The sequence below is a fragment of the Medicago truncatula genome, chromosome 4 (genome assembly GCF_003473485.1).
Source record: "Medicago truncatula cultivar Jemalong A17 chromosome 4, MtrunA17r5.0-ANR, whole genome shotgun sequence".
In the NCBI taxonomy this organism is placed as follows: domain Eukaryota; kingdom Viridiplantae; phylum Streptophyta; class Magnoliopsida; order Fabales; family Fabaceae; genus Medicago; species Medicago truncatula.
The window spans coordinates 19,021,900-19,037,968 of NC_053045.1; the positions used below are offsets into that span (position 1 = coordinate 19,021,900).

At 38.4% G+C, this 16,069-nt stretch overlaps 1 non-coding gene across 1 annotated transcript; it reads right to left on the reverse strand.

Annotated features, from left to right (window-relative positions):
* Nucleotides 1–998: 998 nt before the first annotated feature.
* Nucleotides 999–1,105, reverse strand: LOC120580373 (small nucleolar RNA R71). The gene has a single exon (XR_005646097.1). It is a non-coding gene; the product is annotated as a small nucleolar RNA R71 (small nucleolar RNA).
* Between the last annotated feature and the right edge of the window lie 14,964 nt (nt 1,106–16,069).

The following is a 16,069-nucleotide window of genomic DNA, read 5'->3' on the forward strand; positions in this document are numbered from 1 at the left end:
ATGTAACCCTAGTTTCTCTTCTAAATTCACCGTTTTAACATGGATTAAATATTATCAAACTGTGGAAACGAAACTGGAGCTTTAATATTCGATCAAGTGAATTTAGACAAGGATTGCGAAACATGAAATAGTCTAGTGAACCTTGAGACTTATAGAATTTAGAACTTCAAGGATTCTAATAGTAATCAACCATGAAAATAGGCGTGCTTGCTAGAGGAACACACTCACTGAGACCGATAGGAGATGTGATAGGCTTAAGAGAAACTCGTCTTTAGGAACTAGGTCTAACATAAGGTTATAAGTTTAATAGTTTGGTTTGTGAAGGACTTGTCAATTAGATGAACCAATAATCCCAACGCTTTTATCTTTTCTTTTAATTAAAAATCCAACTTTATACCTTCTAAACTTTCATCTAATCATTAAAAGTTATTTGAATTCATAACTCTATGTCGGTTTTTATTTATTTATTATATATATATATATAAAATCTCTCTCTCTCTCTCTCTCTCTCCCTTTCTCCTTATTTTATTTTTTATTTTATTTTATTTTTATTTATTTTTTATTTTCTATCTTTAACTGTTTTGATTTCAGGCATGACACAAAGAAGATGAAAAACACACAATAATAACGATATGGCTGAGAAACGTGCTCTCAAAGAGTATGCAATCACATCTTCAGATGAGCCGTACGATGCTATTGTGTACCCAACGGTTGAGGGTATTAAATTTGAAATAAAACCTGCACTTATTTACCTAGTGCAGCAAAATCAATTTTTCGGATCACCCGCTGAGGATCTTGATCTTCATGTTTCAATTTTTTTAAGACTCAGTTGAACTTTGAAGGCAAACCAAGAGGCCGTAAGGCTGCACCTCTTTCCTTTCTCTTTGAGGGATAGAGCTAGTGCTTGGTTTCATTCATTGCAAATTGGTTCTATCACTTCATGGGACCAAATGAGGAAGGCATTCCTTTCCCAATTCTTTCCCCATAGTAAAACTACTCAATTGAGGAGTCAAATCACACAATTCACTCAAAAAGATGGTGAATCTCTTTACGATGCGTGGGAGCGTTTCAAAGAAATGCTTAGGCTTTGCCCCCATCATGGTTTTGAGAATTGGCTTATTATCCACACTTTTTAAATGGTCTTTTGTTTACCACAAAAATGAATGTTGATGCAGCTGCAGGTGGAGCTGTGATGAATAAAACTTACACAGGAGCATATGATAAATTAATTGATAAGTGTCGTCACACTTGCTCTTGTTTCACCAGCTTGTGAATTTTGTGGAATACTTGACCATACTGGTGTTGAATGCCAACTAGGTAGTGTTGCTAAAAGTCCCGAGCAAAATTTTTATAACAAAACTCCTAAAAATCCCTTGGGACAACAAACATCACCACCCGTTTATGCAAACAACCAAAGAGTCCCTCAGAAATCCAGCTTGGAGATTTTACTAGAAAAACATGCTATGGAGCAATCCAAGAAAATTCAAGAACTTAAAAATCAAACTGGATTTTTGAATGACTCTCTTGTCAAGCATACATCTAAAGTGGACTCCATTGCTACTCACACTAGAATGCTAGAAACTCAAAGCTCTCAAGTAGCCCAACAAGTAGGTACTAAGTCTTTCCAAGTCAAACTAAAGCCAACCCCAAAGGCATTATAAATGCTATTCAACTTAGGGACGGTAAGCAGTTAGAGGACCCCATTATGAAAACTAAGACAATTGAGGGTGAGATAGAGAGTGAAAAGCAACAAGGTGAGTGTAATGCCCTATTTTAATATTTATTTATTTTATTGAGTTTAGAGTCTACTTTTATGACTTATGTGATTTATATGATTTTTGTAAGGGTGAGACTAACTTTACAATTCTATTAAGTTTGTGATTCAATGGTTAGGTTTAACATGATGTAGGATGAATTTAAGAGGAATCGAAAACTAGGTCAAATTGGTAGAATTGATGATTAAACGGTGAAAAGTTGTTAGATTGATGTAGAAATTGTCCCAAGACCTTAGATAATGATTATGATGAATTCTGGAATCAATGTTAGGCTTAAAAACATGAGAATTAATGATTTTTGTGAAAAACTGCTCTTCTGCCTGTAACGACATTCATCGCTCGCCTCTCGAGCTATGATCCTCGCCACGGCGAGGGATGAACTTCATAGCTCGCCATGCGAACAACTTTTCCCCGCCTCGCGAGTTGCATGACGCAGCTCGCCATAGCGAACAGATGAACTCGCCATCGCGAGCATGACCAGAGAGCTGATTTATGATGATTTGATGTTGTTATATTGTGATATAATTGTATATGCATTACTTGAATTATATGTGAATAATTGAGACGTTGTTGACTTGCATTTGATATTATTATGTCATGCTGTTTTTGTATATTGTTGTGTTGCTGTTATTATTTAACTAAGCTGCATGACTCGGTCTAAGTTGATTAAGATGATGAAGTTCCAAATTATTGGATTATATAAGAGGTTGTCGATTTAAGATGTTTAAGAGGTCGAGTCCATGCATTAGCATTTCATTGTTGGGGGCTTGATGCCCTGGAGCCTCTGCTCAATTAAGTTGAGGGCTTGATGCCCTGGGAACCTATTTACGCTCAAATAAGTTGAGGGCTTGATGCCCTGGGAGCCTATTTACGCTCAAATTCGTTGGGGGCTTGACGCCCTCGATTGGTACCACATGCATATAAGAGGTCTAAGTTGCATCGCATTTGTCGAGTCAAAGATGTTAAGTTGCCAAGTTGTTGAAGCTGTGATTCTTTAAATGAACTATTAAAGATGTGATATATGATATATTATTGTCTATGTTGAATATTATGATGATTTTAGGTTGTTAGATATAATTGTTGAATTATATGCTTAATATTATTATTTTGTGAAATCTCACCCCTTCTGCTTGGAAATGTTGCTCTTCGTATGAGTAACTTGCAGGTGATCGAGAATAGTTGATGTCGTGTGAGGTTTCTCTCTCGTGTGTCTTAGGTGCTCTGATACGTAACGGGATGGGAACTTTGTTATTGCTTTTCTATTCCTTACGTATTGTTTTTGAAGATTTATGACTATATTTTTAGATTGGATTTGTATGAGACATTTATGAAGAGGCCTTCGTGCCAAAGACTGTTTAGTTATTGAATAAATTCCGCTGCGAAGTATTAAAGATTTTGTTATTGAATTTTAAAGGACAAATAATTATTTATTCAGTTTATGATTTTAAGAAAAGAACGTGACATTCCGTTTACGTGGAAAACTCTGATTATTTTTATGAAATTTTTATGTTGGGAAAACGGGGTGTTACAATTGGTATCAGAGCAGGTTGGTCCGTCCGGCCAGGTAGTTGAGTCGTGTCGAGTTTAGTAACAGTTTAATTACTATCTTTAAGCTGTTTGATTGGTTGTCGTTGTGTTTTTCTAATTAATGGTTATGTTTTATTATGTGATCATGTTTGACTAACTAACTTCAATGTGATTTTTATGTATTGTTGAAGTTTCCATTTTGTTATATAGTTTAAGATATTTAAGCAATAACTGAATTCATTATTCTCTTGTGCTTGAATTTCGACGACGAAATTCTTTAAGGGATATTGTTGAATCTCTTGTCCCTAGACCTTAGATAATGATTATGATGAATTCTGGAATCAATGTTAGGCTTAAAACCATGAGAATTAATGATTTTTGTGAAAAACTGCACTTCTGCCCGTATCGACATTCATCGCTCGCCTCCCGGGCTACGATCCTCGCCACGGCGAGGGATGAACTTCATTGCTCGCCACGCGAACAACTTTTCCCCGCCTCGCGAGTTGCATGACGCAGCTTGCCATAGCGAACAGATGAACTCGCCATAGCGAGCATGACCAGAGAGCTATCCAGATTCCGTGATTTTGACTTTTGAGTTGACCCTTAGATGCTTTTGAGTGCCTGAACATGTATAATAATGATTAGGAAAGAATGTAGAATGAGATTGAACCTGGAAAGATTTTAGAATGAAACTTTAGGAATCTGACCTAAACTGGCCATGGCGAGCTGAGGCTCTCGCCTCGCGAGTGACCCAGTTACAGAATGCTTGTTTAGGATTTTGCGATCTTTGTCGCACGAGTCGTTGAGAGTTGAACCTTGGGGTAGTTATGAATATTATATATAATATTAATGATGATCTGTGAAGCTGATTTATGATGATTTGATGTTGTTATATTGTGATATAATTGTATATGCATTACTTGAATTATATGTGAATAATTGAGACGTTGTTAACTTGCATTCGATATTATTATGTCATGTTGTTTTTGTATATTGTTGTGTTGCTGTTGTTATTTAACTAAGATGCATGAGTCGGTCTAAGTTGATTAAGATGATGAAGTTCCAAATTATTGGATTATATAAGAGGTTGTCGATTTAAGATGTTTAAGAGGTCGAGTCCATGCATTAGCATTTCATTGTTGGGGGCTTGATGCCCTGGAGCCTTTGCTCAATTAAGTTGAGGGCTTGATGCCTTGGGAGCCTATTTACGCTCAAATAAGTTGAGGGCTTGATGCCCTGGGAGCCTATTTACGCTCAAATACGTTGGGGGCTTGATGCCCTAGATTGGTACCACATGCATATAAGAGGTCTAAGTTGCATCGCATTTGTCGAGTCAAAGATGTTTACGTTGCCAAGTTGTTGAAGCTGTGATTCTTTAAATGAACTATTAAAGATGTGATATATGATATATTATTGTCTATGATGAATATTATGATGATTTTAGGTTGTTAGATATAATTGTTGAATTATATGCTTAATATTATTATTTTGTGAAATCTCACCCCTTCTGCTTGGAAATGTTGCTCTTCGTATGAGTAACTTGCAGGTGATCGAGAATAGTTGATGTCGTGTGAGGTTTCTCTCTCGTGTGTCTTAGGTGCTCTGATACGTAACGGGATGGGAACTTTCTTATTGCTTTTCTATTCCTTACGTAGTGTTTTTGAAGATTTATGACTATATTTTTAGATTGGATTTGTATGAGACATTTATGAAGAGGCCTTCGTGCCAAAGACTGTTTAGTTATTGAATAAATTCCGCTGCGAAGTATGAAAGATTTTGTTATTGAATTTTAAAGGATAAATAATTATTTATTCAGTTTATGATTTTAATAAAAGAATGTGACATTCCGTTTACGTGGAAAACTCTGATTATTTTTATGAACTTTTTATGTTGGGAAAACGGGGTGTTACAATTGGTATCAGAGCAGGTTGGTCCGTCCTGCCAAGTAGTTGAGTCGTGTCGAGTTTAGTAACAGTTTAATTACTATCTTTAAGCTGTTTGATTGGTTGTCGTTGTGTTTTTCTAATTAATGGTTATGTTTTATTATGTGATCATGTTTGACTGACTAACTTCAATGTGATTTTTATGTATTGTTGAAGTTTCCATTTTGTTATATAGTTTAAGATATTTAAACAATAACTGAATTCATTATTCTCTTGTGCTTGAATTTCGAGGACGAAATTCTTTAAGGGATATTGTTGAATCTCTTGTCCCTAGACCTTAGATAATGATTATGATGAATTCTGGAATCAATGTTAGGCTTAAAACCATGAGAATTAATGATTTTTGTAAAAAACTGCACTTCTGCCCGTAGCGACATTCATCGCTCGCCTCCCGGGCTATGATCCTCGCCACGGCGAGGGATGAACTTCCTCACTCGCCACGCGAACAACTTTTCCCCGCCTCGCGAGTTGCATGACGCAGCTTGCCATAGCGAACAGATGAACTCGCCATAGCGAGCATGACCAGAGAGCTATCCAGATTCCGTGATTTTGACTTTTGAGTTGATCCTTAGATGCTTTTGAGTGCCTGAACATGTATAATAATGATTAGGAAAGAATGTAGAATGAGATTGAACTTGGAAAGATTTTAGAATGAAATTTTAGGAATCTGACCTGAACTGGCCATGGCGAGCTGAGGCTCTCGCCTCAAGAGTGACCCAGTTACAGAATGCTTGTTTAGGATTTTGCGATCTTTGTCGCACGAGTCGTTGAGAGTTGAACCTTGGGGTAGTTATGAATATTATATATAATATTAATGATGATCTGTGAAGCTGATTTATGATGATTTGATGTTGTTATATTATGATATAATTGTATATGCATTACTTGAATTATATGTGAATAATTGAGACGTTGTTAACTTGCATTCGATATTATTATGTCATGCTGTTTTTGTATATTGTTGTGTTGCTGTTGTTATTTAACTAAGCTGCATGAGTCGGTCTAAGTTGATTAAGATGATGAAGTTCCAAATTATTGGATTATATAAGAGGTTGTCGATTTAAGATATTTAAGAGGTCGAGTCCATGCATTAGCATTTCATTGTTGGGGGCTTGATGCCCTGGAGCCTTTGCTCAATTAAGTTGAGGGCTTGATGCCTTGGGAGCCTATTTACGCTCAAATAAGTTGAGCGCTTGATGCCCTGGGAGCCTATTTACGCTCAAATACGTTGGGGGCTTGATGCCCTAGATTGGTACCACATGCATATAAGAGGTCTAAGTTGCATCGCATTTGTCGAGTCAAAGATGTTTACGTTGCCAAGTTGTTGAAGCTGTGATTCTTTAAATGAACTATTAAAGATGTGATATATGATATATTGTTGTCTATGATGAATATTATGATGATTTTAGGTTGTTAGATATAATTGTTGAATTATATGCTTAATATTATTATTTTGTGAAATCTCACCCCTTTTGCTTGGAAATGTTGCTCTTCGTATGAGTAACTTGCAGGTGATCGAGAATAGTTGATGTCGTGTCGAGTTTAGTAACAGTTTTATTACTATCTTTATGCTATTTGATTGGTTATCGTTGTGTTTTTCTAATTAATGGTTTTGTTTTATTATGTGATCATGTTTGACTGACTAACTTCAATGTGATTTTTATGTATTGTTGAAGTTTCCATTTTGTTATATAGTTTAAGATATTTAAGCAATAACTGAATTCATTATTCTCTTGTGCTTGAATTCGAGGACGAAATTCTTTAAGGAGGGTAGAGTTGTAATGCCCTGTTTTAATATTTATTTATTTTATTGAGTTTATAGTCTATTTTTATGACTTATGTGATTTATATGATTTTTGTAAGGGTGAGACTAACTTTTCAATTCTATCAAGTCTGTGATTCAATGGTTAGGTTTAACATGATGTAGGATGAATTTAAGAGGAATCGGAAACTAGGTCAAATTGGTAGAATTGATGATTAAACGGTGAAAAGTTGTTAGATTGATGTAGAAATTGTCCCTAGACCTTAGATAATGATTATGATGAATTCTGGAATCAATGTTAGGCTTAAAACCATGAGAATTAATGATTTTTGTGAAAAACTGCACTTCTGCCCGTAGCGACATTCATCGCTCGCCTCCCGAGCAATGATCCTCGCCACGGCGAGTGATGAACTTCATCGCTCGCCACGCGAACAACTTTTCCCCGCCTCGCGACAAGAAGTGATGAACTTCAACACTTCTTCATTGTTTTGGGTAACGGGGTGTTACAATTGGTATCAGAGCAGGTTGGTCCGTCTGGCCGAGTAGTAGAGTCGTGTTGAGCCACCTAGGATAGAGTGTCAACTCTAATGTTTTTTTGTTGTTGTTCTGAATTATTGTTTCTTATGTAGAATCATAAGATGGCTGGTAGAAACGATGCTGCTATTACTGCTGCACTTGAGGTTGTAGCTCAAGCTGTTCAACAGCAACCGCAAGCTGGAGATGGTAATGGTGAAGTGAGGATGCTGGAGACCTTTTTGAGGAATCATCCACCAGAATTCAAGGGAAGGTATGATCCCGATGGTGCCCAGGAGTGGCTTAAGGAAGTGGAAAGGATTTTCAGGGTCATGTAGTGCTCTGAAGGGCAAAAGGTGCGGTTTGGGACGCACATGTTAGCAGAGGAGGCTGATGACTGGTGGGTAATTCTGTTACCTGTGCTTGAACAAGACGTTGCGGTGGTGACCTGGGCTGTGTTCAGGAGGGAATTCCTGAATAGGTACTTCCCGGAAGATGTCCGAGGGAAGAATGTAACGCCCACTTTCGTTTAATCGTTATTTAATCGAGTTTAGGTGATTATATTATATTTATATAATATATGTATGATTTTGATATGTTTTGATAAATTGTGGTGATTTTGGTGATTTGATTGATGACGTGTTAGGTTATGAGTTTTGGAGGATTTGATAAGATTAGAGAATTTATTTTATTGTTAAATAAAATAAAGATTTGAAAAATATTTAGTTGAGGGCTGTTTTGATATTTTAGATAGTTTTGGGGGAGAAAGTGAGATAAGATAAGTTATTAGAAAGAGGTATAAATAGGAGAAGACCTAATATTTTAGAAACTCATTGTACGTGAAAACTTTTGGAAAAGGGAGAAAAAGCTTAGAAGGGAGAAGAGCATAGAGAGAGCTGCGATTTCTTCATAACCAGGTAAGGGTGAGACTAATAATTCAATAATGTTAATTACTGTAATTCTGATGATTAGTTGACCAAGTTAGGATTGATTTAGAGAAGTTTTGGAATTAGGTCAAAGCCCTAAAAATTGATGATCAAACGGTAAAACTTGTTTAGATTGATGTAAGAACCGTCCTATAACCTTAGAACATGTTTAGGATGAATTCTGGAATCAAAATTAGGCTTTGAACCATGTTGTGTGAGGGATTTTTGAGAAAAACCCTAGTCTGCCCGTGCTTCTGTTCATCGCTCGCCACGGCGAGTGATGATCCTCGCCTCGCGAGTGATGAACTTCATCGCTCGCCACGCGAGCCCCTTTCCTTCGCCTCGCGAGTTGTTTGGTTCAACTCGCCATGGCGAGCAACCTTCCTCACCTCGCGAGCTTAGGCAGAGTGCATGTCATATTTCGTGTTTCGACCTTTTTAGTTGAATCTTGTATGCCTTTGAGTACCTAAACTTACCTAGTATTGATTAGGAATGAATGTAGGATCAGAGGGAACCCAGAACAAGCTTAGTTTGTGAGTTGAGTGGTGCTCGCCATGGCGAGTAAGTACTCTCGCCTCGCGAGTACAACCAGGATGAACTTGATTATGTGTTTGTGCGATCTGTGTCGCACTTTTTGGTCCAGAGTGAACCCCTAATTGGTAATGAAACCTTATGATAACGTTTAATGCAGTCTGCAAAGCTATTGAGTTAAGTTGATATTATTTGAGCATGATTAAGGTATTATGCAATATGTAAGATATAATTGAAATGATTATGATTCTAGTAAATTGTTGTTGATATATTGATATCTCCTTGCTGTTATGCGACTTGACTATGCTGCTGCTGTTATTTAACTGAGTATGCAATGTTTATATATGAATATAATGAAAATGATGACGTTTTGCATCAAGTTATTGAATGCACATGATTACGATGATTATGATGTTTTGTTCATATGTGTCCATGCATAGCATATCATTGAGCTTAGTCCTCACCACGAAAATTAGGAGCTTTGTCCTCCGCACGTTTTATAGGAGCTTTGTCCTCCGCACGATTAAAGTATATTAATACTTATGATGACGATTGGTACCACATGCATATAAGGAGTCTAGGAGCATTGTCACATTGTCATGATTAAGATGCCTTGTTGATAATGAATGGATATGTGATTATGTGATAAGTGTTATTTGATTATGTTATGTTGTTTATAATGATTGGATATATGATTACGTGATAACTGTTTAGCATTTATGCAAAGTTAATAATGGAATGATTGATGTTAATTTATGATTCGCAATTACATTGATTAATGTTATTTTATTATGAAATCTCACCCCTTCTGCTTGAAAATGTTGCCCTTCGTATGGGTAACTTGCAGGTGATCGTGCTTAGTGTGCAGTTGCTTCGTGAGTTGGCCTTGCCTTCACTGTGTCGTCTAGGTCGCTCTGATACGTAACGGGATGGGGTTTTATGCTATAACATGCTTCATTCTTTTACGTGAACTGCTTATGTTTTGATAAACTCTTTTGAGATACTTATTGGGCCTGCGTGCCGAAAACGTTTATGATTTATGTTTATGATTTTCCGCTGCTATGTTAAAGATATTTGTGAAGGTTAAATCATTATTTAACTGTTTTGGATTACGTTTCTATGTGATATCCCGTTTATGGTTTTTACTCTGATAATTGTTTAAGAAATTTGTATATTGGGAAAACGGGGTGTTACAATTGGTATCAGAGCAGGTCGATCCGTCCGGTCAATTAGAGAGTCGTGTCGAGTCTTAGTAATATTTATATTACTATCTTATGTTGTTGTTGCTACTTTTGTAGAATATCCGAAATGGCTGGAAGGAATGATGCTGCGTTAGCTGCTGCTCTTCAAGCTGTTGCCCAAGCTGTGGGACAACAACCTAACGTGAATGCTGGTGCAAATGCTGAAGCTAGGATGTTGGAGACGTTCATGAAGAAGAACCCTCCGACTTTCAAAGGACGTTATGACCCTGATGGAGCCCAGACGTGGCTTAAGGAGATTGAGAGGATTTTCCGAGTTATGCAGTGCACTGAAGATCAGAAGGTGCGGTTTGGTACTCATCAGCTGGCCGATGAAGCTGATGACTGGTGGGTTGCTATTCTGCCTACCCTCGAGCAGGAAGGAGCTGTTGTGACTTGGGCTGTTTTCAGGAGAGAGTTCCTGAGAAGATACTTTCCGGAAGATGTTCGCGGGAAGAAAGAGATCGAATTCCTTGAGCTGAAGCAAGGAAATATGTCCGTGACAGAGTATGCTGCCAAGTTCGTGGAGCTGTCTAAGTTCTATCCGCACTATACTGCAGAGAATGCTGAGTTCTCGAGATGCATCAAGTTCGAGAACGGTTTGAGGCCCGACATCAAGAGGGCGATTGGATACCAGCAGCTGAGAGTTTTTCAGGATTTGGTTAACAGCTGCAGGATCTATGAGGAGGATACCAAGGCTCACTACAAGGTAGTGAATGAAAGGAAGGGCAAGGGACAGCAGAGTCGTCCTAAGCCGTACAGTGCCCCCGCTGACAAAGGGAAACAGAAGATGGTCGATGTTAGGCGGCCTAAGAAGAAGGATGCTGCAGAGATTGTGTGTTTCAATTGTGGTGAGAAAGGCCACAAGAGCAACGTCTGCCCTGAAGAAATCAAGAAGTGTGTCCGGTGTGGTAAGAAGGGTCATGTTGTAGCTGATTGCAACCGTACAGACATTGTTTGCTTTAATTGCAATGGAGAGGGTCACATTAGTTCATAGTGTACTCAGCCTAAGAGGGCGCCGACTACTGGTAGGGTCTTTGCTTTGACTGGGACTCAGACAGAGAATGAGGATCGTTTGATCAGAGGTACTTGCTATATTAATAATACTCCTTTAGTTGCTATTATTGATACTGGTGCTACGCATTGTTTTATTGCTTTCGATTGTGTTTCTGCTTTGGGTCTTGTTTTGTCTGATATGAATGGAGAGATGGTTGTCGAAACTCCAGCTAAGGGTTCGGTGACTACTTCTCTCGTATGTTTGAAATGTCCTTTGTCTATGTTTGGTCGCGATTTTGAAATAGATTTAGTTTGTCTACCTTTGAGTGGTATGGATGTGATTTTGGGTATGAACTGGTTAGAGTACAACCACGTTCTTATTAATTGTTTTAGCAAGTCAGTACATTTCTCTTCCGTCGAAGAGGAAAGTGGTGCAGAGTTTTTATCTACTAAGCAGCTGAAGCAACTGGAACGCGACGGTATCTTGATGTTTTCGTTGATGGCTACTTTATCTATTGAGAATCAAGCAGTGATTGACAGGTTACCGGTGGTGTGTGAATTTCCTGAAGTTTTTCCAGATGAGATTCCTGATGTGCCTCCAGAGAGAGAAGTTGAGTTTTCTATTGATCTTGTTCCTGGAACGAAGCCGGTCTCGATGGCACCTTATCGTATGTCTGCTTCTGAGTTATCTGAGTTGAAGAAACAGTTGGAAGACTTGCTTGAGAAGAAGTTTGTTAGACCAAGTGTTTCACCTTGGGGAGCGCCGGTTTTGCTAGTAAAGAAGAAAGATGGTAGTATGCGGTTGTGTATTGATTATCGGCAGTTGAACAAGGTAACTATCAAGAATAGGTATCCACTTCCGAGAATTGATGATTTGATGGATCAGCTAGTGGGTGCACGAGTTTTCAGCAAGATTGATTTGAGATCAGGCTATCACCAGATTAAAGTAAAAGACGAAGATATGCAGAAGACGGCTTTCAGAACGCGTTATGGTCACTATGAATATAAAGTTATGCCTTTCGGTGTGACCAATGCACCTGGAGTGTTTATGGAGTATATGAATCGCATCTTCCATGCATTTTTGGATCGGTTCGTAGTTGTGTTTATCGACGATATTTTGATCTACTCCAAGACTGAAGAAGAACATGTTGAGCATCTGAAGATTGTCTTACAAGTGTTGAAAGAGAAGAAGCTTTATGCTAAATTGTCTAAGTGTGAATTCTGGTTGAAAGAGGTGAGTTTCCTTGGCCATGTTATTTCCGGAGATGGTATTGCAGTGGATCCGTCTAAAGTTGAAGCGGTATCACAGTGGGAGACTCCAAAGTCCGTTACTGAGATTAGAAGTTTCTTGGGTTTAGCTGGTTACTATAGAAGGTTTATTGAAGGGTTTTCTAAGTTAGCTCTTCCGCTAACGCAGTTGACTTGTAAAGGTAAAACTTTTGTGTGGGACGTTCATTGTGAGAAAAGTTTCGGTGAATTGAAGAAACGGTTGACGACTGCTCCAGTGTTAATTTTGCCGAAGTCGGATGAACCTTTTGTGGTTTATTGTGATGCGTCCAAGTTGGGTTTAGGAGGTGTACTTATGCAAGAAGGTAAAGTGGTAGCTTATGCTTCAAGACAGTTGAGAGTTCATGAGAAGAATTATCCTACGCATGAGCTCGAGTTGGCGGCTGTAGTCTTTGTATTGAAGATCTGGAGACATTATTTGTATGGTTCGAGGTTTGAGGTGTTTAGTGATCACAAGAGTTTGAAGTATTTGTTCGATCAGAAGGAATTGAATATGAGACAGCGAAGATGGCTCGAATTGTTGAAGGATTATGACTTTGGTTTGAATTATCATCCAGGTAAAGCTAATGTTGTTGCAGATGCCTTGAGTAGGAAGACATTGCATATGTCCGCCATGATGGTCAGAGAGTTCGAATTGCTTGAACAGTTCGAGATATGAGTTTGGTTTGTGAATGGTCACCTCAGAGCGTGAAACTGGGTATGCTGAAGATTGATAGTGAATTTCTGAAAAGTATCAAGGAAGCACAGAAAGTTGATGTAAAGTTTGTGGACTTGTTGATTGCTAGAGATCAGACTGAAGACAGTGATTTTAAAATCGATGATCAAGGTGTGTTGAGATTCCGAGGAAGAATTTGTATCCCAGACAATGAAGAGATTAAGAAGATGATTCTTGAAGAGAGTCATAGAAGTAGCTTGAGTATTCACCCGGGAGCTACGAAGATGTATCACGATTTAAAGAAGATTTTCTGGTGGTCTGGTTTGAAACGAGATGTGGCACAGTTTGTGTATTCCTGTTTAGTTTGTCAGAAGTCGAAAGTCGAGCATCAGAAACCCGCTGGGATGATGGTACCTTTAGACGTGCCAGAATGGAAATGGGATAGTATATCCATGGATTTTGTGACGAGTTTGCCAAATACTCCTAGAGGGAACGACGCAATTTGGGTTATTGTTGATAGATTGACGAAGTCGGCTCATTTTCTACCTATTAATATTAGCTTCCCTGTTGCCCAGTTGGCAGAGATTTATATCAAGGATTGTGAAGTTGCATGGTGTTCCTTCGAGCATTGTATCAGATAGAGATCCAAGATTTACTTCTAGATTTTGGAAAAGTTTGCAAGAGGCCTTGGGTTCGAAGTTGAGATTGAGTTCGGCGTATCATCCACAGACAGATGGTCAGTCGGAGAGAACAATTCAGTCGCTAGAGGATTTGTTGAGAATTTGTGTTCTTGAGCAAGGAGGAACTTGGGATAGTCATCTTCCGTTGATCGAGTTCACATATAATAATAGTTATCATTCTAGTATTGGAATGGCACCGTTCGAGGCTTTGTATGGTCGGAGATGCAGAACTCCGTTGTGTTGGTTTGAATCAGGAGAAAGAGTGGTCTTAGGACCAGAGATTGTTCAGCAAACTACTGAGAAAGTTCAGATGATCCAAGAGAAAATGAAGGCGTCGCAGAGTCGACAAAAGAGTTATCATGATAAGCGCAGAAAAGATCTTGAATTCCAAGAAGGAGACCACGTGTTTTTGAGAGTCACTCCTATGACTGGTGTAGGACGTGCTTTGAAGTCAAAGAAGTTGACCCCGAAGTTCATTGGTCCGTATCAGATATTGGAAAGAGTTGGAACGGTGGCTTACCGAGTGGGTTTACCGCCGCATCTTTCGAATTTGCACAACGTTTTCCATGTGTCGCAACTTCGAAAGTATGTTCCGGATCCATCTCATGTAATCCAAAGCGACGATGTGCAAGTTAGAGACAACCTTACGGTAGAGACTTTACCGGTAAGGATTGATGATCGTAAAGTGAAGACGTTGAGAGGCAAGGAGATACCTCTCGTAAGAGTCGTTTGGTCGGGAGCGACTGGTGAAAGCTTGACGTGGGAGCTTGAGAGTAAGATGCTGGAGTCTTATCCAGAGTTGTTTGCTTGAGGTAAATTTTCGAGGACGAAAATCCTTTAAGTGGGGGAGAGTTGTAACGCCCACTTTCGTTTAATCGTTATTTAATCGAGTTTAGGTGATTATATTATATTTATATAATATATGTATGATTTTGATATGTTTTGATAAATTGTGGTGATTTTGGTGATTTGATTGATGACGTGTTAGGTTATGAGTTTTGGAGGATTTGATAAGATTAGAGAATTTATTTTATTGTTAAATAAAATAAAGATTTGAAAAATATTTAGTTGAGGGCTGTTTTGATATTTTAGATAGTTTTGGGGGAGAAAGTGAGATAAGATAAGTTATTAGAAAGAGGTATAAATAGGAGAAGACCTAATATTTTAGAAACTCATTGTACGTGAAAACTTTTGGAAAAGGGAGAAAAAGCTTAGAAGGGAGAAGAGCATAGAGAGAGCTGCGATTTCTTCATAACCAGGTAAGGGTGAGACTAATAATTCAATAATGTTAATTACTGTAATTCTGATGATTAGTTGACCAAGTTAGGATTGATTTAGAGAAGTTTTGGAATTAGGTCAAAGCCCTAAAAATTGATGATCAAACGGTAAAACTTGTTTAGATTGATGTAAGAACCGTCCTATAACCTTAGAACATGTTTAGGATGAATTCTGGAATCAAAATTAGGCTTTGAACCATGTTGTGTGAGGGATTTTTGAGAAAAACCCTAGTCTGCCCGTGCTTCTGTTCATCGCTCGCCACGGCGAGTGATGATCCTCGCCTCGCGAGTGATGAACTTCATCGCTCGCCACGCGAGCCCCTTTCCTTCGCCTCGCGAGTTGTTTGGTTCAACTCGCCATGGCGAGCAACCTTCCTCGCCTCGCGAGCTTAAGCAGAGTGCATGTCATATTTCGTGTTTCGACCTTTTTAGTTGAATCTTGTATGCCTTTGAGTACCTGAACTTACCTAGTATTGATTAGGAATGAATGTAGGATCAGAGGGAACCCAGAACAAGCTTAGTTTGTGAGTTGAGTGGTGCTCGCCATGGCGAGTAAGTACTCTCGCCTCGCGAGTACAACCAGGATGAACTTGATTATGTGTTTGTGCGATCTGTGTCGCACTTTTTGGTCCAGAGTGAACCCCTAATTGGTAATGAAACCTTATGATAACGTTTAATGCAGTCTGTAAAGCTATTGAGTTAAGTTGATATTATTTGAGCATGATTAAGGTATTATGCAATATGTAAGATATAATTGAAATGATTATGATTCTAGTAAATTGTTGTTGATATATTGATATCTCCTTGTTGTTATGCGACTTGACTATGCTGCTGCTGTTATTTAACTGAGTATGCAATGTTTATATATGAATATAATGAAAATGATGACGTTTTGCATCAAGTTATTGAATGCACATGATTACGATGATTATGATGTTTTGTTCATATGTGTCCATGCA